At 48.4% G+C, this 23,691-nt stretch overlaps 1 protein-coding gene across 1 annotated transcript in view; it reads left to right on the top strand.

Annotated features, from left to right (window-relative positions):
- The first annotated feature begins 3,276 nt into the window (after positions 1 to 3,276).
- Positions 3,277 to 23,691, top strand: part of LOC119404753 (uncharacterized) — a 116,325-nt gene continuing 95,910 nt past the window's right edge. The window contains exon 1 of the mRNA XM_049419007.1: positions 3,277 to 3,360. The gene's annotated coding sequence lies outside the window, so the exon portion shown is untranslated. The remainder of the gene's footprint in view (positions 3,361 to 23,691) is intronic.

Genomic DNA, 23,691 nt, shown 5'->3' with positions numbered 1-23,691 from the left:
CCGCTCACGTAATGGAGCAGAAGCCACGCGGCAATGCTTGATTAGGACGAGTTGATTCATACTGGTACTGTCCCCAGAAATTCTAAATCTGTTATTTCACTGGGCAGCCCGAACCGCTGCAGTTTTATAGTGCTGCGGCGTTTTAACGAAATACGCAGTTTAACGAAGAAAAAAAAAGTAAGAAAGTAGGAGGAGGAGTGGGAAGGGGGGGGGGGGTCGATAAGGTTGGCTACCCATGATGAGACGAGGCCTCCACGTTTCCCCGCGTTGTTTCATTTCCCTTTTTTTGTTCCGAGCCTTGGCTCCTTTTGTTCATCCGTCGACGAGGCACGCGCGGTCGTTTCGGAGGCCTCCCGATTTCCACACCGCGGCGAAGAGAGAGCTTTTTGGCTCGGCTCTCGAAGGGAGCGGTGGCTTAATGGACGCCGGATGATTTCGCCGATGAAGAGGCGCGCCGAGGGGAGAGCGAATTGAAAGGGACGAGGAAGAAGAAGAGAGGAATGCACAACGTCGGGCCCATATAAGAAGGAACAACGGAATTGCGCGGTTACCAGGCCACCTACGAGGCAGCTCGCGCCATTCTCTCTCTCTCTCTCTCTCACTCTCTCTACTTTCACTTCTTTTTTGAGGGTTTGCAGATCTCGACTGCTTTTCTTCGGGATTTGTAGTTCCTTCTTTCACTTTCTTTTTTGAAAAGTAGTGGACGGTTCTTGTTCTGCTGTCAGGTTCTGTTTCCTCTTGTCTTGCTGTCCTCCTCTCGTTTTTGTGCGTCCGTGGTTCTTGCCCCCTCCACGCTTTTAAATTTCCCAAATTGCCCGCCGTTGTACCGCCCCCGATTGGATTTATGCGGCACTAAACCCCCTTCCCCCCCCCCCCCCCCCCCCCTTCCCGTAGCTCGTCCGTCTCCGTATCTTCGTACTCTCCTCTGCTTTGTGCTCACGACCCGGCTTTGTGTTTTTACCCCCCCCCCCCCTCCTTTCCATCGGCTTCTCCATGGCAGGAGGACAGAGGCCAGGGGCCGGTCGCTCGCGACTCGCAGGTTCGCGAGAGGTCACGTCTCGTTCTCGAGAGGGACGCGACGGTTCAACGGGTCGGTCATCCTGCGGAAGAGAATGACCCTTATACATATACCTTTCCGGACGTGACGCGCTTACCCGCGCGTCACGTCATCTATTACGCGCCTATAGTTCACTGTTCGCGTCTTTCTATTCTGGTATAGACAATACCATCCGAGTAAGAGTTACAACATTGAGTGCTTTATTGTTATTGCGCTGGCTAGAGAAAGAGAGAGAGAGAGAGAAAAAAAAAAACAGTTCGTTTCCATTGTGGCGTTCCAGGTTTTTATTATTTTATCTGCAGCGATTCTCTATCTCTGGCTGCTTTAGTTGCCCATCGCAGTGGCTCTCTCTAAGGGGTCCCTTAGTGTGCGCGTCTTTGTAGACTTTGCGAGATGAAAATTTACCGCTTGCGTTGAAAAAGCTAATGCGCACCGGTGATTGGGTGAGCACTTTCCTTCCGCGTGGATCACCCTGTCGACACAGCTCTATAAGTTAAGCGCCAGGGTCTCTGCCAAGTACTCACTGGTTGCGTCATGCCCAGGCATTTCTCCGGAATCGCGATCTCGCGTCATTTGGTAACTTCGGAGCTGACGCAAAGGGCATTGTGTGTGGTAGCGCATTAAAACCCAAAGAAGAAAGTGCAGTTGAACCGGTGTTTTATGCAACGTTAGTGGTTTGTAGTGGTCACGCTGGAACATTAAGAGCAGACATTCGCGAGCTTCCTGCTTGTGTGGCAACCGGTGAGCTAACTACTCGCGGAAACTCTGTAGGGCTCTTGCAGTGCCTTGTTCTTAAGTTTTCTCTTGTTTATTCCGCGTGTTGGAGCAAGGCACACGAGGTGCCAATTTCTCCTTGCATGCGTTGAGTTAAAGGTAAAATAAGTGTAGATTTAGCAGTAAATAAGGGCGGAAGCAATGAACGAGCGTTAATTATGTCGGAGGACGTGGTACCGCTCGCAGAGTCGAGCAACTGAAGGGTGCAAGAGCAGGGGTCGGCACCTCCGCCAGTGGTGGAGCACTCGCACCACGATGGCGTATGCGTGACCTCCGCGATTAGCTCCGGCAACGCGCTAATCGAGGAGGCCATGGTGTATGCATCAGATCAAACCGACGGCGAAGCGTCACCGCTGCGGAAATGCGCCAAGCGTCCGAATGCGCTTATTTGCACGCGGGAAATTCATAAATGTGCTCTTCCGTCTGATGGAGGCATGTGGCGTAGCTAATGTTTGGAGCACTAGAGGTCCAGAGATCAAATCCAGCCATAGGAGCATATTAATGAGTTAATGAGTTATTATTTTTTTTTACTGCCGCGCCCTTTCTATCTGTGTTGATCGCATTCGCAGATGCGCGATGGTGCCTGCTTCAAACACATTAAAGGACAAATAAAAAAAGAAAAGAAAAACGATGGTTTTTATTGCTGACGCAATAAAAATAAGTAAATAAAAGGCAGGCTTCGTGTTCCACAAGTGTGAAAGAAGTTTTGTGAAAGAAGTTTTAAAATCGGTCGTTGAAGTCACTGATAGGGCTGCGTCCCTTCCCTTGTGCCACCCTACCCGATGAGACAGTGCACGTATTCTATAAATAAGCAGCGAGAAAACAGCGCAAGCGTATGCGAGGCATTCCTGGCTGCCCTCCAGTGACATGAGCCATTGTCTGGCGACGTGCATTGTGCCTAATGCACAGAGAATGATATAGCGTATACCTGTGTTTTATCACATTGCGGCGAATCGATAATCGTCGATGAAAATGATGTGCACTTGGGGAACAAGAGATCCGGCTAGGCAAATCAACGCTTATTGTTACACCTGTTCGCTATATCCGCGACCTTCGCCCTGTTTATCCGTCACCGTGCAAATCCTACACCATCAGCGTTCTCAGCATGCAGCTCTTGTTGGACCTTGTACCCGTCATGTCTAACGTTTGATAGCATTACCCTGATATAACGAACGCAACAATACGAGGCATCGAAAAACTCTTGCTGCTAATACTGTATCAAATATATATTTATAACGAATTCTCGCTATATTGAATGCACGTTTATAAATACGGTTTACAGCGAATATAGTGTGATAACCAATATATATGTGCTTCTAATATAGGAATGTTATATATTGGTTTCGGATGTGGCTTCGTTATAAGGAGTTTTGAGTTATGTGCGTATTTCTGGCGTGTCTGTATCTATATAACGAAACCGTTCGCTATCCTTTTCTCACTCCCAGGATCGACTCTCGTGTGTGCGTCGCTGCAGACCACAAGAACGGAGCAACAAGGGTATCGTCATCACGACAGTGCCGACGAACACAGTGAGTAGCCCTTGTGTTATGTTATAATGTGTGTTCACCGTTGGCTCGGAGGAACAAGCGTGTGCGGTACTCGCGCGTGGCATTCCGCCAGGCATTCGAGAAAGGTGCCCCGGCGGCTTATATAGTATACTTCTTCCTGGTTTAGTTCCGTGCAACAGGGGCTTGCGAGTCCTGCAAACGAAGATGCTTGCGCGGGAGGACTATTAAATATCGTTATCTTAAAGGAAAACTGTCGGTTTCTATAGCGAGTGAGCGGTTTCACAGTGACGTGTAAACACAGTCTGACGTCACGGGGAGACAGCAGCTTGCGACGCACTATCAGCAGCTCTGTCATCTGCTGTCAATCTCGCGTGGTGCACGTCAACCACGATGAGTGAACTGTCGTCCAGCGACAGCGATTTCTGTGATTTAGGCTGCATGCAGGACGCAGAGTTCGCAAACCCAGTGAACTGTGTTGACTCGTCGTGATGCTGTCCATTGTAGTGGGGCTGGCCTACAGATGCTAGACGACGAAAACTTTAAAAGCAAAGTAGAATATTTTATACGTGTTGTCTGGCTCCGGTGTTTGGAGAGCGTTGATAGTGCACATCATGGAAACGAAAAATGTCCCTTTTTGGGTGCCCCAAGATCGTGTCAGTACTCCTTTAAAGACGCCCTGCAATGTTTTTTTCGTCTGCCTTCTGCAGCACTGGAGCGCGTGTAGTGCTGAATACTGAGATGAATGCAAAAGGAATTATCAAAATTTATGCACGGGAACGAAAGGTATTAGTCTTCAAACTTTAAAACTCCATCAGACGACGAGAAAGAGAAACATTCCCTTTCGCATTTCCTTTCGTTCCCTTTGGTTGCCTCTGCCACTGACGTCAACGGCTGGGTCCAATCACCGCGCGCCTCTTATAGAGACATACCGGAAGTCTCGCCCCATGCATGGTGGACGTTGCGCAGTGCACCTAGCGTCGCTTTGCGATTGTTCTAGAAAAATAGCACTTAAAACCAGAAATCTTTTTCTAGTGGAGGGCGCAAAAGTGTGGCCTAGCCGGGACCGTATGAAAAATTACATGCAACTTGTCGTGCCATGCCAGTGAAAACGCCCGGCGATTGTCATTTCGGCCACGTGATTAAACGTCACTTCCGATCACGAAAATAGCCGCTGTGTGTATCGCTGTCGTCCGAAACGAAAGTGGTTTCGCCGCTGAAATAAAATTATAGCAGCTTTGTTTTCGGCGTTGCCGCTTGCTCAACGATATCGATGCATTCCACAGTTCGACAAGAAGTGACGAAAACGACGCGCTTAATTTGCGTCGAAGGGTCCCTTTAAACCGAGGATCGGTCGAGGCGATCTTAGCTTTCGCACTGTTGCACCGAACTACTTAGAGACGTAGTGTCTAGACCGGCCACGGAAGAGCGGTGAAGCGAATGGTTGTGTAATAAACTGTAGCGAGAGGAAGGAAGGCCGAATGAAACGTTAACGGAGAGCTTAAGGGTGGTGAAAGTACCAGTGGCTCGTGTTATTTTTGCATGCAACGTTGATAAGCGTTCGTCGGCTTAACTAACGCTCGAGGAAAAATAGCCCCATTTATTTCTGGATTGCGGGTATTGCAACGGAATGGGAGATTGTGGCTACGTCTAAGCCCTGTTCTTTATCGCTAGAGATCGTTTCCATAGTGCTCTTAGCTATTGTCTGTGAACGTGGCGTTCGCAACCGGATAAATAATAATTGAAGGAAAAAGAACTCAATGACATGCTCCACAGTTACGCCCCCCCCCCCCCCTCGTGTTTCAAATGGGATCATAATGGTCATAATCAGCATCACAATCACCATCGTTGATGACGACGACGCTTGGGCGTTTTGATTACCGTTCTAATGCTGTCACTCGTACGAGCTTAACACTTTAATGACTCTCCGTAGAAAGAAAGAAAGAAAGAAACAAAGAAAGAAAGAAAGAAAGAAAGAAAGAAAGAAAGAAAGGAAGGAAGGAAGGGAGGAAGGAAGGAAGGAAGGAAGGAAGGAAGGAAGGAAGGAAGGAAGGAAGGAAGGAAGGAAGGAAGAAAGAAAGAAAGGTCCGTGGGGTTCACACAAGACGGGATGCCGGAAATCGTATTGACTGCGTGTTCGATGTTTTCGTGTGGGAATCGTGCTGGGCACTATGCAGCCATAGTACTATTTTCAGACCTCTGAAGAATGGACGACTATAGGACTCGTGCACTTATTTCTACATCAAACCGCCGAGGGTTTATTTATTTATTTTTTTTTGGGGGGGGGGGGGGGCAGGAGAAAATCGGGAAAGAAAATTATGACCACAATACGAGAACATAAAAAAAAAAAAGTTTGAAATCCGCGGACGTTACGCTGACATTCGGTTGCTGGACCTTCAGCGCGACATTAAAGAACGAAACTACGATGTCCATGTTCCCTGCTCAACCCGGATCCAGCTTGCCAGAAATGGCTTGCATATTTGGCTGCGAGAGCATGACCGTGGGCTAACGGACACCCTGGGATGACTGTGGGCGCTGTCAGATTCCGCCTTATTGTAAGATTACGTAATGGCTGTTTTTTAAGCCAATCAGAAAGGCCGTAGCAGAGCTCCGGGCCAATCAGAACTGACAAGATGGCGGAATTCGAGTGTCTGGAATAGCACTTTCGGACTAGAGACTCTAGGCTGACCTTGCTGTCTCGTCTGTAAGAAGCGCTGGGTAACAGAAGGTATTTTTTCTCTCTTTCAGTAATGGACATATGTTAATGAAATCAGTGACAATAAAGTTCTCTAATTATTGTATGTCACTCTGTTGGGATTATATACAATCTACCAAAGCCAACAAGGAGCCAAGGGAGGTATAGGGCACATTAGTTGTAGTCTGCAGTGTAGTAATGATGATATAAATGTGAAGAAATTGAAGTGAACGAAAATACAACTTGCTGCAAATATAAGGACCGAACTTGAAACCTTCGGATAACGCGTCCGATACCAAACGAGCTGCAGCGGCGGTCATCCTCCCGTCCACTTTTTTTTAGATACCTCTGTGAATCTAAAGTTGTGAACCTGGGAGTGTTACCCAGCGCCATTCGTAGCCACGGCTTCATTGTCTGTTTGATTTCATGCCCTTTATTCATTTCTCTTCTGTCGTGATTTAGTGTTTCACATTACCTGAATTTAGTACACGCACATATACGGAGTTTCTCAACTTCCTTGACCAGCAGCAGACTCACTTCCATGTCGCGGGACTACCGCGCTACTATGTATACGAAAAGCCTAGTTTTCCTGGGCGCAGGTGGTTTTGGCTCGGCGCCTGCGCAATTTGCGTGCGAGCGCGTAAACACGACGCGCCCGTCATTGTTATATTTCACTCGCGAGAAAACGAAAGAAGAAGAATGGCGAAGCCAAGGTAAGCTTACGTAAAGGGGAGGAGAAGGCGGTCTACGTCGCGCGTTTCTCGGGACTGCGGCTGTGTCCCGTCTTTTTTTTTTTTCTTTCTTCTTGTTATTCTTTCTCCCCTAACGACTTAAACGATTCGCCGAACATACGCTGTCTTGTGTGTATACTTCTATGCTTCTAACTGGCTCTGGCGGCCACTACGCTGTATTGTCTCCAACACTTCGGGCCTGGAAGCTAGCCTCCTGCTGACGTCCACTAATAACTATACTATATTGTACTATTCCATTACTGTGCTGTACTAGACTATGCTATTACTATACTATTACTATGCTATACTATGTTGTTGCAGTGCTACATTGTTCTGTGATATGACGTGGATCTATTGAAGTATCGTAAGTCTATAAAAATTAAATTCGTTTCATTTGAAAGACTCCTGCCTGCATCACGCTGAATTCCCGTCATTACTCTCGCGTCGCGCAAAGAGCTCCGCAGTTTGCTCTTCTTAGCCTTGAGGTTCGTTGGTATGGCAACACAATAGCTAGGGCAAACGTGCCGGACAAACACAACAAGACGACGAGACGCGGACAAGAAGCCCCCCCCCCCCCCATTTCGTATCCAGATCCATTTGTTCCGCGTTCGCGCCGTTCGTTTATCGTATTGCGCGGAAAGTTCCGCATCTTCGTGTTCCGCGTGGCGCGGTGGGCGGTCTCGCAGTTGTCAACGGGTAGCATCCCAGGCAGCACGCCGGCATTGGACCAATCTCGGAACAATGTTGGTAAACATTGGCAGAAATATTGGTCCTGCGTTGGCTTTTGGGGGTTTGCTACACCTAAATGTGCATTGGTCCAATATTGGATGCCAATGATTTTCCAATAATGGCAAGGATGGTTGTAGCCAACATTGTCCGTCCAACATATCGCCAATAATGGCAAGGATGGCTGTAGCCAACATTGTTCGTCGTACGTATCGCCAACATTGTATAAATATTGGCAGCTCCAATATTTTTTGCCAGCCTTTATCGTTGGCTGCACCATCGTTCTTTCATTTCCAGCGTTTAACGCTGGAAATGAAAACATTTTCCACTGAATGTGTAGTTTAACGTGAGGTAGATTTTTGTGCACGTAAATAAATGCATGTTGCCCAGGCTTTTGCTTTTAGGCAAGCAGCAGGGATAATCAGCGTACAAAAGCTGAGAGTACACACAAGTTTATTCTGCATGTATACATATGGCAAAGATACTGCAAGTTTTGAAAATAATTTCGCTTTTCGCGCTTTGTACTGCTGACCGCTTGCTGGCAGATAACAGCTGCACAGAACCTACACTAATTACCTTCAATAACGTCCTTATATTAGAAATCGGGGAAACGGGACCACTCACAAACACACACAGCCTCCCTAGGTGTTAGCGCTTATTTGATTTGTCAGTTCACCGAAGGTTCAAAAGGAATTCAGTGAAAAGCGAAGCGTGATACAAAATGAAATAAATGAACATGTACACGTGAACAGACATTCGATACAGCCGAGATCCATAACCACCTTGAACTACCAGAAAGTTCATCGCCTATTTATTAATTAAAAGGTGACTGCGGCAAGAGCTTGAAAGTCTGCGACAACTTCACAACTAATAAAAATTTGTGTGTTACAAATCCATCATTTCTTTGCGCGAATCCAGCGGCGAAGGGAAAATGAAAAAAGGGTGTTAAGCTGACGCACTACAACGCGAGAAAAGAACAAAATAGCACACGCAAATGCTGACAACATCGCTGAGGGCGAGAACTTAACCAACCTACTTCGAAGCGCACAATAAAGCCCCCCACATCGGTATTCACAAACTAGCAAATTTAAAAAAATCTTACGCGGTAATGTAGACAATAATAAACGCAGCACACATTTCCCTTACGAACAACACGGAAAGTAACATGCGACGAAGGAGAAAAACGACTTACTGAACGCGATACGAACACAAAAATCCGGCGGAAAGTTTGCGAGTTGTCAGAACCTATCGGCGCTCATCTGCGGATCGCTCTTCAAAAGTCAAAACAGTCAGGTCCGATGAAGAACAGGGCAGCTGCCTTCTCACTGTGGCATCGCCGTCGAATCTCGGTATCCGTAGAATCGTGGCATCCTGTCCCGGTATCCGACTCCGTTTTTTCCCGATGACTCTCGACTGAATACTGAGGGGCGCGCGCCCGCCGAAGCTGGGAGCCCGAACGAGGGAAAGTTCCCCGCCACTGACTGACGAAGAATAGCCGCCGGCCAGAAGGGGCCGAAACGCGTACGCATCTTCCGAGCTGCCGTTGTCTCCCGCCATCTCCCTCAACCCCCCCCCCCCCCTCGTTGTCACAGGCATTGAAAGCGAACCGTCGTGGGCGGAGCAACCGTCAAGTGACAAGTGTTTTATGACCAGCGACCACCGCGCTGCCCCACTGCCGCGAGGAGAGGACGAATTCCGGAGCAAAACATGGCGCCGCGCTGCTTCTCCGGCCTCCCGATCACCGAGAACATTTATTCAAAGTGAACACGTCTGGTTGTGTGAAGCGTTGAAAGTGCAAACATAACTCATCGATCATTTAAAGATTCCGCGGGCGATACCGTAGTCTTGGACAGCACGTCGCTGTTGCGCGCACACAAAGAAGTTATAATCCTGTAATTCAACCAGTCGAGTAGCAAACACGAAAATAAGCAGCGTGGTTGAAGTCACATGAAATGTTTTGATTGTTTGCCGCTAATAAAGCCGTGAGAATAATTTCGGTGCGTGTGCGGTGCGCAGAAGGCGCACCAGCGCAGAGGCCCATTGCGAAGCAGATGACTTCTATTCTACTCCATTAACTCGTCAACGCTATGTACAGCTTCAATCAATGTAAAAGTAGGGTTTTTTGGTTGTTTTTATACAGTTGCGATGTATACGCTGGCTGTATCACACAATTAACGTTAACTTTCAACAAGCATTGCAAAGTGAGATTTTGTTTTGTGTTTCCTTTCTCATAGATGTATTTCCAACAGCGCGCAAAACTCAGTTGAGAACTTGGTACTTATATTACATTGCTCCACACCTGTAAAACGAATTTTGTCCAACTATTTTGCATATATTTTGTGCCACACTAAATGCCAACCTAAAAATCGAGACCCTGTGTGCGCCATTGTTCCCTTTCTTATAGATTGGAATTTGCAGTTTTGTTTGTTGGCTGACAACGATGGACTGTTTTTGCCATCTTTATACAGTAAAAGCTCGTTAATTCCACACTTATTAATTCGGAAAGTCGGATAATTAGGACGCGTTCTCTGGTCCCTGCAAGCATGTTTATTGTTTAACGGCATCACACTCTCGTTAATTCGGCCATACCTGTCCGCAACCCGGTTAATTCGGACGAACCTCTTAGTAGGGTGGGGGACGCTGCGACGAACCTTTGCCCCCCCCCCCCTCTAATGGGGAACCCTGCGCACGCCTATGGTGATAAGTAACCAGAAATCTTCTTTGAGGTGCGCTGTATGCCGGACAAAGTGATTTTCATAATAGCGTGCATGCAGGTGGTGGCTCGATTCGGGCTAACCTTCCCTCAGTGATGGTAAAAGGGGAAAAAACATTCTTGCCGATTAATCATGCATATGCTTGCCAGTGTTTAAGACATTGGAGCGACAACGTGTAAGTCTGGACAATATTGTCCGGCGCGTAGCATTGGCCGTCCAATATTGTTTAACCAGTCAGATTGACTGGACAATATATCCAATCTACTGACATTACTTAACCAATATTGTTTTACCAACGGATAAGCTGGCCCAATATTGCCATCCATACGGCCTGGTTCTGCCAATATCGTATTTACATCGGGAACGATGGGCCGTTGTTGCCAACCTTAAAGAATAGCACGACCAATATTGTATGTTGGCTGGCAAAGATGGACCATTATTGGCATCCTTGTAGGCTGGCTTGCCAACATTGGTTTTATAGTGGTTTGTATGGGCCATCATTGGGCCATCATTTGCCAACGTATAAACAATATTGGACCAATGTGCTGTGCAGCCTGGGATGGAAGACTGCTGAAGGAAGGACACTACACTGGTAACGCGTGTCAGTGTTACTGCTCTCTTTGCGGCCATGTCAGTTTCCGCTGGCACAAAGTACACATTCCCCAGTTTTTCTGGCCCAGTTCCCCCCATCCCCGTCCCCATATCTACCTCATTGCACGTTTCTTTCGACGCGTCCCCCGGAGCGCTCGCTAATCCGGTGTGGTCCGTCCCGGCTAATCCCTTCTGTCCGCGTGCGCGGCCGAGGAGGCGAATATAATCACCCATGATCTCTTTGGAAAACAGTTGGCGCGCTTCGTGCGCGCGTGCTGCCGGTTTGCTTGGACAGCGTACGTGCGTGCTACGCTGCTGCTCACGTGCACGGCTTCGCCGTCTTTGTAAGCCTTCCCCTTCCTCGAGCTAATCCCCGGATCGTGGCTACGCCGGGTTGGCTCCCCGCGTGCTCGTAGCTGTCGTGCACGTGGGTACAGTGCGCTGGCAGCCCGTCCTAGTTTTGAATGAAGCCTACCGTTCGCCGTGTATTCGCGGATCGATGTTATTGTTTGTCCCCCGAACGTACTGTGGTCGCTGCTACGCTCTTCCCTATTCTTGAATGTCCAGGAACCTCGCGCCCGTCTCGTCTCGCGTGTGGTCGGTGAGTAAACACGGGGTGCTCCGCGTACGACAGAGTTCCCCCCTATTCAGCGGGTGTTCTCAGTTCCCCGTATGTCGTGTGGCGCTCTTTAGCGATTCTATTGTTCGAACTCGTTTTGCGAAGAAAACGTGCGCGTTTTTTACTGAGGTATCTCGTGTTTGCACTGGCAAGCGTTCGTGTCCGGGTTTAGTTATGCCGCAGAGGTGCGCCGCTGTAGGTTGCACAAATGCCAGCAATAAGCTCCCCAAGGTTAGGTTTTTTTGCTTCCCTGCAGCATCTTTACACGCAGCAAAAAGGAAAAAGTGGATTCAGAAATCTGGCTGACCGATCCCGATGTGACCGCGTTTACATGAACTCGCTTCTGACGACTCTAGAAAAAACGACACGCAGTGTCCAGCAGAGACATCAGCACATTCGAACTGGGCTTCCGGTCCCCGCTGCCGTTTCCAAAAGCCTCGGCGCTGGCGGGCCCGACCGATCCGCATTTACACGCATGCTGTAAACGGGTCGGCTGGGTCGTTTGTCGGGCAGGAATGTCTGTCGAGTTCATGGAAACGCTAGTCAGTCGTGCTGGATCATCCTAACCCCTGCAATCAGACGTGACGCTGTCCTCGCGGAGGGCAACGATTTGCCTGTAATGCCCAGGCTTCATTGAGCACAGGCATATGCTCCTTAGCAGGTGGAGCTCACACCCGGCAGGATGGCGAGTAGTGCAGCATTCCAGCCGGCGAATATACTTTTCTTCTTTAAATTTCCAGCCCTTTTGCAGCCCGCGGCTAGTTGACGCGCCGAAATGTGCTTGAATAACACGCTCACACACAGGCGGCACATGGGTCAGGTCGGCAGTCCACGAGCCGCTTGAGCATAAAAATTTCTTCAACTCGTCCGCAGAAAAGCTGCTACTCATGCTTCGCTGCACTTACGACCGAACAGCACACTACAAGTTCACTCCTATTTTTCTTTTACACTTCCCATGCGACACACGGCTAGTCACGCCAGCGCGCAAACACGCATTCACAGCCGGGAAACGCGGACGGAGGAAGGTGAGAGAGCCACAAGTCGTGATTCTGGCAGTCACCGCTAGAGGCGCGCCACCGCTCTGGAAAAGGAGAATTTCTGCAGCCCGGTCAGGAGCACGGCGCAGCGCGCATTTCTGTACACTTATCGCCAACTGCCATCTCTCAGTTGTAGCTGTTGGTCAGCTAACAGCGAGCCTTCTGTGTATGTAAATGTTTCTCCTCTATTTTCTCTCTTCTTTTACCACCTTCCTTTTGGCCCACTCATGACCTTCATTCAGGTGCAAGCTGTTCAAGCTAGAGTCACAGTACGATCAGAAGTAAATATTTTTCTTTTTCTTCCCTGCTATTTAATACGTTTGCTGAAGTAAACAATCGCATACTTACTAAAAGTAGCTTGCACGCGACGTCATGGACGCAGCTTCTGAACGTGCTGACACGCCCCTGTGCGTGCATACCGAAAGAATCCGCACGTGATGTTTCGATAACAATAATTTGACATCGCGAACGTCGCGTCCCCCCATGCTGGTGCTCCAGCATTTCAGTGGCACGTGATCGTGAAATAAATAGCCCATTATCACGTTAGGAGGCGTAGTTACCACGCTTATATCATGGTCATAAGTGTGAGTGGTTCGTTGTGCGTTTCCGGTTTCGCCAATGCGATTCAAATCAACTTTCTCAGTTAAATCGAACCGCACATCCGGTTTAAATTCGTTTTGCGCTGTGTCATCGCTCGTACAGATATAGCGCTGCAGCGTGTTCTAGATAATGGCAACTGCCAAGATATCAGACATGCGGAAGCGCTGGTTAACGGTTAGGGACCTTTCGCGTGCGTCTGTAGAAGAGGAGGAGGAGGAAGGAACTCAAGAGCGAGAGAGAACAGAGTACGGTGCGCACGACCAAGCGTTGTGTCTGACAGGCTGCGTTTGCGCAGGTCATCTGTGTCGACGTAGCCCGCTATTCCAATCACGTGATCTCTGCCTTGGCCTGCCGATGTTGATGGACGGAATGCATAGAAAATGTCGCTTAGGCTCGGCCTTCGTCCGGGGCGGCACGCCTGTGAAGTAGCCACAGATTTGACCGCGTTCCCGGCCGCCGAGCTGCGAGCCGTGAGCGACTGCGGCGGCCGAGACTCGGCGCGCGTTTCACGTTTCTCACTTTTTCGCGCTAAGCGGCTTTTCCGAGAGACGCGGCTCGCACACTTGCGCGGCGCGCGAGCACGCACGGCTCGTTGTTGTACTACGCCCGAGACGCAGGCGCACAGCTGGTTTGGCGCGTGATTTGTTACCTGGTTGGCTGCGAAGCGAGCAGGAGGGCGCGATGCTGCACGGACCGTTTACGTTAGCGGCACGTCGCGCCGCCCCCTTTGCCCGCCCCCACAATTTTTTACAGACACGAGCACTCGCTGTCGGTAGCTTTTCGTTACTGCGCACGCAACGGCTCTAATCACCCGCATTGCGCCGAGCGTCGTGTGGCGGCCGGCACTATACACGGAGCAGTGCTGGCAGCCTATAGAATGCTCTTAGCGACAGTGGTGCACTTGTGCTTCTCGTTTGCTCCTTAGAATGGCTCTTTTTTTTTTTTTTCGCTCCTCGTAATCTGGATCAAAGCAAGAAAATGTAAAAAAAAAGATAGGAAATGCAAACTGGGTGCTCTAAACTTTGAGGCATTTCCAACGCTTAAGCGAAATACGAGAAAAACATGCTGGTGCCTTCTTTCATTGTTTGTATGCTTTTTTTTTCCCACTTCGCTTAAGCGCTGGAAATGCTTTATTAAAGTTAAATATTCCAACTAGCCCAGTATAATGCTTTAAGTAAGGGGTGCCCTAAACAACCGCCGGGTATCGTAATATACGCTGTATAATAGGCGCCCCGTGTCTATCGTATACTGTGCATGCGAAATGGCTTTTCTGTAGCGATTGCCCTTCTGTTTTTTTTTTCCAATCCTTCGTCTGCTTTTCCCTGTTCAGCGTAGCGAACGAGACGTCCCTCTGATTGAAATCTCTTTCTTTTCCTCGTTTCTCTCTCGAGATCTCGTTATATTTTTGAAGTCTCGAAAATTGATAACGCTTCCTTCTCCTGCGTCACCTCAGTGGGGCGCGTTTTGCTGTTGTGCCTTTTAGCCTTATTGCTCCACCTTGCTAAACCGGTTGCCGGTGTACGCCTACAGGCGGATTGGAAAGCTGGACGAGTCTTTAGTGTATTGATTGTGATCCCCGGGTAGAACTTAGTTTCACTTCTAATAAGCAGATTTGGGCTTCCTGTCGAATTTTTGGGGCTTATTCGCATTTTTCCTGCAAATGTAGTCATTTTAGTGCTCGTCACGTTTACTCGACAGTGCGTTTATCAATGACCTTGTGTAGTTGAACGCTGAAATCAGACTTACATAGGGGCAATTAGGAAGTATCGTCATTGACGCCCTGGCAAACGTGCAGTGAACAAAATGGAGACTGCCCCGGATACTGTGTCCAATAGTAAACATGTGCTCTCCTTTATAGCCGCGCCTATTTTCGCTGAACAAAATAATTAGTCATTTTCTTATCATCAGTCCGCATTTGAGCGATTTTTTATTATATTTGATAAGAATATTTTCAAGAATGAGAAAATTTATTAAACTGCCGCTCCTTCTGGGCTTCTTCGAAAACGTCGCGCCGCTCTTTTTGGGACATGGCTTGCACGTGACGTCACAGACAGGTTCTCTGCGCTTGTTCACCAACATGGCGGCCACCGTGACTTTTTTTATCTTATTACAGTGTCATTTCAGCGGAGGACACGCAGTCCGTTCTCTCCTCGCGCGTTCCTTTGCACTCTCCCCACTTTCTTCTGTTAGTCAGCTGCGCCAAGGGGGAACACAAAGGATTGGAGGGGGCACCGGAACTAATCTGATGTCACCGTTTCTTGCTCCGCGCGTTCGAGCAAGAGTTCACCCTGCGTCTCAACCAGTTCGTGCACCAAGATGGCGGCCACGGTGACGTCAATGCAAACCATGCAATCACTCGCTTGTTAGCTCGGCGTCATCTGGTAACTCTGTCCCCGACCGACTGCCTCTCTAAACCTTTGGTAACCGAGTGCACCTCCAGCGCCTGTCGTCAGACCCACGAACGGCTTGTCCATGTTTTGTTTCGAAGAGAAACAGAGAGCACCCACCGTACGAGAAACAAAGAAGCAAAGAAAGAACAAACTGGACAAGCGTTCTTGTCGCCGTGCGATATACGCGACGCAACGACGTGTCTGAGCTATGCTCTCGGCGCAGTTTTCCCTAGAGCTCTTTAATTATGTCGCTGACGAAACTGTCGCATTTCGCGCGATGCGAAAACGCACTCGCTAATTGGCGTAAAAGTCTGAAGCTTGTTCGTTCCATAAGCGTGAAGCTCGCACCGTGTAGTGACACAGAGGCAGGAAGAAGGAATATAAGCGAGACAAAAACATCTTACGTAACTATACAAGCACGTATACACGCAAACCGACGGTCAAAGGTCAAGAAAAAAAAAAGAGGAATAAAAAGGCAGATTGAGTACGTTTTTCTGGCTTTGTATTTCGCCGTCCTTTGATTGAGAACCAGCACACTGCTTCGCACCGAGAAAGATTGTGTGGGATTTCGAACTTGGAGTTTCGGAGTGGGTGTGATCGCAGTAGACGCGGGCGGGTTTCGATGTGCAAAAGAAATTCGGTTGAATCGAAACGGCTGTAGACACATTTACTTCATTTTTGTTAATGTGTCGCCCCCGATCACTTGTTAAAAGGTTTTCCAGCTATCTTGAATTGGTTCCGCCCACGAAAATCGCGCACGCACTCCCGCACACATACATGAATAAACACACATACATGAATGAATGAATGAATGAATGAATGAATGAATGAATGAATGAATGAATGAATAGATAGATAGATAGATAGATAGATAGATAGATAGATAGATAGATAGATAGATAGATAGATAGACAGACAGACAGACAGACAGACAGACAGACAGACAGACAGACAGACAGACAGACAGACAGACAGACAGACAGACAGACAGACAGACAGACAGACAGACAGACAGACAGACAGACAGACAGACAGACAGACAGACAGACAGATAGATAGATAGATAGATAGATAGATAGATAGATAGATAGATAGATAGATAGATAGATAGATAGATAGATAGATAGATAGATAGATAGATAGATAGATAGATAGATAGATAGATAGATAGATAGATAGATAGATAGATAGATAGATAGATAGATAGATAGATGATAGATAGATAGATAGATAGATAGATAGATAGATAGATAGATAGATAGATAGATAGATAGATAGATAGATAGATAGATAGATAGATAGATAGATAGATAGATAGATAGATAGATAGATAGATAGATAGATAGATAGATAGATAGATAGATAGATAGATAGATAGATAGATAGATAGATAGATAGATAGATAGATAGATAGATAGATAGATAGATAGATAGATAGATAGATAGATAGATAGATAGATAGATAGATAGATAGATAGATAGATAGATAGATAGATAGATAGATAGATAGATAGATAGATAGATAGATAGATAGATAGATAGATAGATAGATAGATAGATAGATAGATAGATAGATAGATAGATAGATAGATAGATAGATAGATAGATAGATAGATGATTGATTGATTGATTGATTGATTGATTGATGACCACCTGAATGTGCCGTTCACAATTGCGTCAATCATAACAAGTTGATATAGCGCTAAATGTTGTTTAGAGACGTCAGTGGCATGTCTGACACACGTGCGCGACTACTATGCCAGCCTTACGGCGATGCAGCACGCTCACGCGCACCGCTATTCATCCGTGCATATTTTTCAATTTTTCAAGTATGCGAGCGACCTCATATAGCGTCGCGCTTTGAAAGTGAGACGGCCCGCCGTACGTTTGGTTCTCTAGACGGCCCTAATGGATGTTTACACACGTCGTCGCGCTTTTAAGCTTCCTCATCGGCGCGAAGCGTGCCAGAAACATGCGCGGGCAAAAACAGGAAACGATCGACTCGTCGAGTTTTATGAAATGTCTAATTATGGGTCTCACATGTAAAGGTATGATGTTGTGCTTGAAATCGAGAGCTGGTGCTTTTTGCGGAAGCTTTCACGGGTCCCACGCATTAACGGAACTTCAGCGCTTGATGTACTGCGGGCCTCACTGTTTATATAGATATGCATCTCCGAAACAGTGCAGAGGGAAGTAGCGTATCATGTTTCGCGTAATGGACATCGTTTTTCATTACGTGGTGTAATTAATGCCGTTTGATGAGTGTAAAGGCGTTTTTATTTCTGCTAGAATCTCGGAGCCGCTGCAAAACAGCGCGTGTACGCACGTGTGCATGCATCTTCGCCGGACGCCAGCCGTTCTGAATGTGGCGTTCTGGGCGAAGTTCCGGATGTTTCTGCCTGCGTATTCACTTGAGCCTCTTTGATTCTTACTTGCTTCTTTAGCGGTTCAAATGGGGATTTTTGTCCCCCCTTGATGGACGGCCGTTGAATATTCGGTCATGCATATGCGCATGCGTGATCCGATATGTGTGCACCGGGATCCCTAATTAGCGGGAACTCTGGTCGAATCAGGAAATTTATACCTGCCGATGAATACAGCCTATATCTCGTGTCCCTAGAACATTAGCGAGTTGAGGTAGCCGCATGACCACACTACCTGTGCTTGCGTTGAAAACTGGCGTCCATGGGGCAACTTTTCACGATGTGTGTGTACTTGCTACAGCCTAATGGCTGTAGCCCTATGCCAGATATAGAAGGCTCTCGAGCACTATGCGTCCGTGTCAGCAGCGTATTCAGAAAGCAGCGTGCCAACAGTGAACGTCATCACGTGTATAGAATGTAAAACAACCTTGAAGAATGCAAAAAAAGAAAAAGAAAACAAGGAAAAAGCCTTTCCGAAAGTAGTGGATTGGATGACCATCGATGAAAGTGCCTATCGAAGAACATGGTTCGGAAACCATATGTTTCGCTATAATACCTATAAATACTGTATATTGATGTTTCATGTGGACACATCCGCTGAAAGCCAAAGCACTCGGGAGAAAAACACGGTTGTCGGTGCGGACGAAGGGTATTTTGGGGGTATTCGCAATGCCCATAGACTGTCGCGCCACCGAGCGGAATCGAGGAGCGTCCTCTCGAGGAGGTTTAGTAGACGACAAAATGGCGGCACTATGCAGTCGCTCCCGTGTTCGGCTGTGCTAGCCTCAGTGTTAACGCGTTGGCAAGAAAGGAACACTACGACTTTGCATGTTCCCTGCATCAGTGAACAAACCGGGCCCTCCGTGACACGAGAAATCTGATTCGTTCTTGCGAGACGCGAAGTCTTCGTGAAAATACGTAGCAACTCGCGCTTTCAATGCTTGCCCACAGTGTACACATACTATCAGCTTCGCGAGGATTTCTGTAGCCACGTAGGTAAGTTAAATGTTATCGTCTGACATATTCAGTTGAAGCTCACCCTGCTTTACTTGCATATATAATTGGTGAATGTTTCTTGCAGTGCATGAGTCCCATAACACTGTACGCGGGAGGGAGGTCGCGCGGGCTCGCGATGTGCTCATGTATAACTGAGCGATCTCAAGTTGGCGATACATTAAAATAGGGCCTCTATCCTTCGTCAGCAAAGCGCTGTTAGGAATCGTGCGAGCGACGTTTCAATCATTCGAGGACGCGTCTGCTCGACGCCTTTCGTGGAGCGAACGCTTTCCATCCACGCCGTCCTTCGCCAGTGTGTTGGGTTTCATAGCCACCGCTGCGCCGCTTGTTTTTGTACGTTTGTTGATAGGTGGCAGCACACTGCAAGCGATTTGCTTGTTGACCGGTCTGAGAGCAAAACGTTCTCCGCGCCCAGACGTCTCTCTAATTGTAAACGTGGTGACGCGGAGTGGTCGAAGTCGTTCGGCGGAGGAAATTCTTCTGATTGCTTTCAGCAGTGATGTTGAAAGAAACCATCTTGACGACGAGGATTTTTCACTGGACGTAGAAGACTGTGAAAGCACCGAGAGTGATAGCGACGATGAACCACCAGCTGCTAACTCACGACGAGCGAGTTGCACTTCACGTCCCCTCGTGCGTTAATGTTCTTTCACGCTCGTAACTCGTAAGTCACTTTGATTGTATTTAATGTATAATATCCTTGAGCGAGATCAAAATAAAAGCATAGTTCCTCTTGTGCATTGCATGTATCACAATTATTGTGGATATTATGGAGCGCCGCATGCCGCCAACTCGCTCGAGCTCGACCAGCGAAGCGAAATGGTTAGAGCGATGGAGCGTGCAGTCACGGCCACAATCCACGCTTCTCGGCGAACTTCTTCGACGTTGCGAAAAGCACACGTGTGCATTCTTTTCGATATTCATGTTTCGATCGTGCTGATCGAACCTGCAACATGCGAGTGAAGTACACACGGCTAGAGTCTCAGCATGGCTGTGACACAAGCGGTACTGAATGGCATGTTAAATGCTTGTGCTCCGTTGAAGACGTAACTCCGCGTTTCCGACTGCGAAAGTAATGACGAAGGGGTATTATCGCAGAACACTTTTATGTTTGCAAGCCATCATCACGCGCAGCAGCGATGGCGCTACTCGCTGGCGGCCTACTACTGCGGCAAATCCGTCAGGCAGGCTCGGTACGTACTACCTCGGAGTGCCGTTCAGCTCATACGTCAATTCTAGTTCGTACAGGTTTATGTAGCACGCACAGGATTTCGCAAAGCATCATTATGCACGGTAACGGAGCTGAAATATAACCTTTCACTTCGCAGCAAATAATTAGGTGGCGAGTACTTAGCACTTTCCATGGTTTGGGAAAGTATTTTAGCCTCATATCCATTTCAGCGCAGCTCATAACTTCATCCGGTGAAAGTGGCATGGTCCGTACGTCCGCACGTCCTATCTGTTCCTATGCTAACAATCGGGTTGACCCTCCTCCTGGCGCCATCTTGAAAAGCACAGCGCGCCACCTATAGTTCGTGGGCATTGCGAATAGAAAGGGGCCATGCGTTCTCGCCACGTTGGGCGGCGGTGGAAAGGCCGCCCATCGCTCCTCTTCATCGCCCACTATGGACTTCGGCAGGGTGCGTGTGTGCAAAGGGGACACTCGCTATAGTCCTGTGCGAAATACCTCTTAGCTGCAGCAGGGTTATCAACGTAAACCCACAAGAGCTGAAATTTTCAGCGACATAGTACCTGTTATACGTTACGCTTCTATATTGCGTCTACGCGCAATACGATCCATTTGTTTACGTGCGTATTGGTATAGTAAACATGCGTTTCTCATTACGAGCGCACGTGGAGATGCACGCAAACACACGCAGGCTCGGCCGCATTGATCTGACCACCCAAGGCGCGCATGCGCGGCTCGCGAGGAGTATATTATGCAGCGCATTATCCCTCGCTTTTGCACCTCGTCTCATCTCTTGCGTGCGCATTACGCGCTGATCGGTATCATGTAGTCGCATAGCGCATGAAAAAAGCTTGCTCTGTTCGGTGTCGTGCGATGCGAGCCCCTATAAAGACATAAACATGTATATTTTCCCGACTGTGAACGCGACCTCTGTGTGTTTATGTGCATCGTCTTGCTCGCATAACTACAGCGCGACATTCATAAGTGTCCTGTCGCAGGTATACATGGCTCGGAAATTAGCGGTCCTGTCGCGAGCCCGGAGCTCGCGAAAGCATGCGGGCTCCCCTTAGCGGCCTAATTGGAAACTAAGCGAGATTGACGTTGCCTGTCAGGCGGCCCGTATTGTACGTCACACGTGCGCGCTTGCCGCGGGTAAGGTTCCGAGCACGTTTGCCGCGCCCGCTGTTAATATGATTACGACGGTATAAACAGCACGTGTGGGTACTTGCCATATAAACTGTGTATATCATACAGTGTATATATTCAGACCTCGCCGCGTTCGTGAGCGATATTGATAGGAGTTCGAGCATTTTGCATCGCGGTCTTACATTTCCGCAATCCTTCGTTGTTTGATTAGATGCGTGTACTGTTCCCAAAGTTCTCACTGTGCCCGCGTCCGTCATTCCACTTGGACAGTTCTGATAGTTCGAAGAATATGTATGCTAACATCCACTGTTCGTTTCGTTAGGTTGTGTCAAATACAACCTAACACACAAAAGAAGCGAGCCCTCTTTCGTTCCTTTTCGTAGCCAGGGTCTCGTTCCGCTAGACTCGGTGCCTTATGTGTAGTAAACGAGGGTTTATTGGTCAGCTTCCAGCTCGTAATAAGATCACGTGCTATACGTGACTCCAGCTGGCAACGAAAGAGCGTTCCACACTCGCCGTCATCACTGCGAGCGACGCTGCAGCTAACGCTCCCAGGATTACAGTAAGACACAGAAGGTTGCACAGGAGACCCAATAAAGTGGATGGGAACGCGACCGCCTTTGTATATCTCAGTCCGTCCAGCATCGGACGCGTTATCCGAAGGTTGAAAGTTCGGTCCGTACACCTGCCGCTAGTTGATTTCTGACCCACTTTATTTCATTTCCATTTATGTCATAATTACCATATACAGTATTATACAAGTAATGTAATTACTGTACTATACAAGTAATGTAATTACTGTACTATACAAGTAATGTAATTACTGTACTATACAAGTAATGTCCCCCATACATTCCTTAGCAATTGGTTTTCATTCTCGATTGGTTTCACGCCTCTATTTGTGCCTGGTCCTTATGCTTGCATGCTTGCTTGCTCGCCTATAAACACGTATATTTTTCATACTCTGATGAAACAAGCAATATCGCAATATATATGCACAGAGCGTTCCAAAATGCCACTGCCCTTCTTTTCGATTTCACGCATTCGCCGGTGATGACGCGTCGACCGCATGCATTTATAGCAGCCCGCAATACGTCGCGCGTAAGGCGTTTATTATATCGGCATTGCCGCGGCCTATGCACTTTATGGGTCTATCGCGGCCACGCGTAGCCGTAGGTGGGCGTGTCTCGACTGCCGCCGCGCCGTCATTCATCAAACTGGTCGTGAATACGTTCGGGGCCGATCGAGGCGCGGTAATTGGGTCGTGGCTCCTGGCCGGAGATGTTGCGGGGATTAAGCGCGAGCGCGCTGAACGATGTTTCCCCCGCGTGATTAACGGCCTCTTTCCGCGCAGCGTGCGAGCGTGTTATCCCGGGCGGGTCGTCTTTAATCTTCCTTAACGCGCTCGAGCCTTTTCTTTTCTTTGTTTGGTTTTGTTTCGTGCGCGTTATAACGGGCGCATCTACTCCCGCGTTGTCGTGTGAAAGCAGTATATAGAAGCTTTCCTAAGAGCCAGGTTTCAAGTCAGGTCTCAATTGTCAGGGGCTCTTAAAGTAAGAACTCACTGGGTCCCTGATACATTCGCCTAAGACGACTCGAATGCGAAAGCAGTCTTGTGCTTCTTCACAGTCGGTGTATTGAGCCTTCCCCGCGCCCCTCCGAAAACTTTCTGCGCCTGACGTGGTTTTGCATCGGAGGCATTGCAAGCTCTCTGCATCTTACCTAGTTTTGCAGTGCCTCCGTGACCGGTCCACCTTTGACCGAGCGACGCCCTCATGGCGTCACAATTCTTGGCGATGTGTGACTTCATGATGACGTCATCGCGTGATGGCGATTTTTTGCATCACTCGTGTTAGGGTGTGTCGACGTCGCCGGACGTGGACGGTCAGTTTTCGCGTTTGGTGAGGCGTCTGAGGCTTTGCCCATAATAAAATGAGCTGAACTTGAAGCCAGATTCCAAGCCGTTTTTCAAGTCAGGTTTGAATCGAAAACACGCTAGCGGGCCTACCATATGAAAGAAATGCTGCTTCCTCGGCGTTTGGCCGGCTGCAGCAACGATGTTTCGGCGAACGTGCGAAGATCGCGGGGATGGTGCTTTCACTGCGCCGCCGTTTATAGACGTGGCGGTGGCGAAGAGCGCGCGGCGCGGCGCGTGGCTTGGCCGGCGTGCGCGCGAGCCCCTTTTGTTTGTGCTAGCGGGCCGATAGGCGCGCAAAGCTCTGGCGGCCCAGTGTTGGGTCCCGCGGCGCGCGCGTCTGGTTCGTGTCTTTCCGCCGCGTTCTCGTGGTAGTGCCGTTGCAGCCGGCGTTCCCTTCCGTTCCGAGAACTTCGCGGCGGCAGACGCCTTTCTTCTTCTTCTTCTTCCTCGTCCTCTGCTTCAAGATTCTCTGCCCACCCTCTCAGTCTTCCGTGTTCGAGTTGTTTTCTTAAACGATGTTCTCCTTCGCTTTGCTGTAGATGCATCGCGACGGTATTTT

This window comes from Rhipicephalus sanguineus, chromosome 9, assembly GCF_013339695.2.
Source record: "Rhipicephalus sanguineus isolate Rsan-2018 chromosome 9, BIME_Rsan_1.4, whole genome shotgun sequence".
NCBI classification, from domain to species: domain Eukaryota; kingdom Metazoa; phylum Arthropoda; class Arachnida; order Ixodida; family Ixodidae; genus Rhipicephalus; species Rhipicephalus sanguineus.
This window is presented reverse-complemented; position numbering and strand designations above follow the sequence as displayed.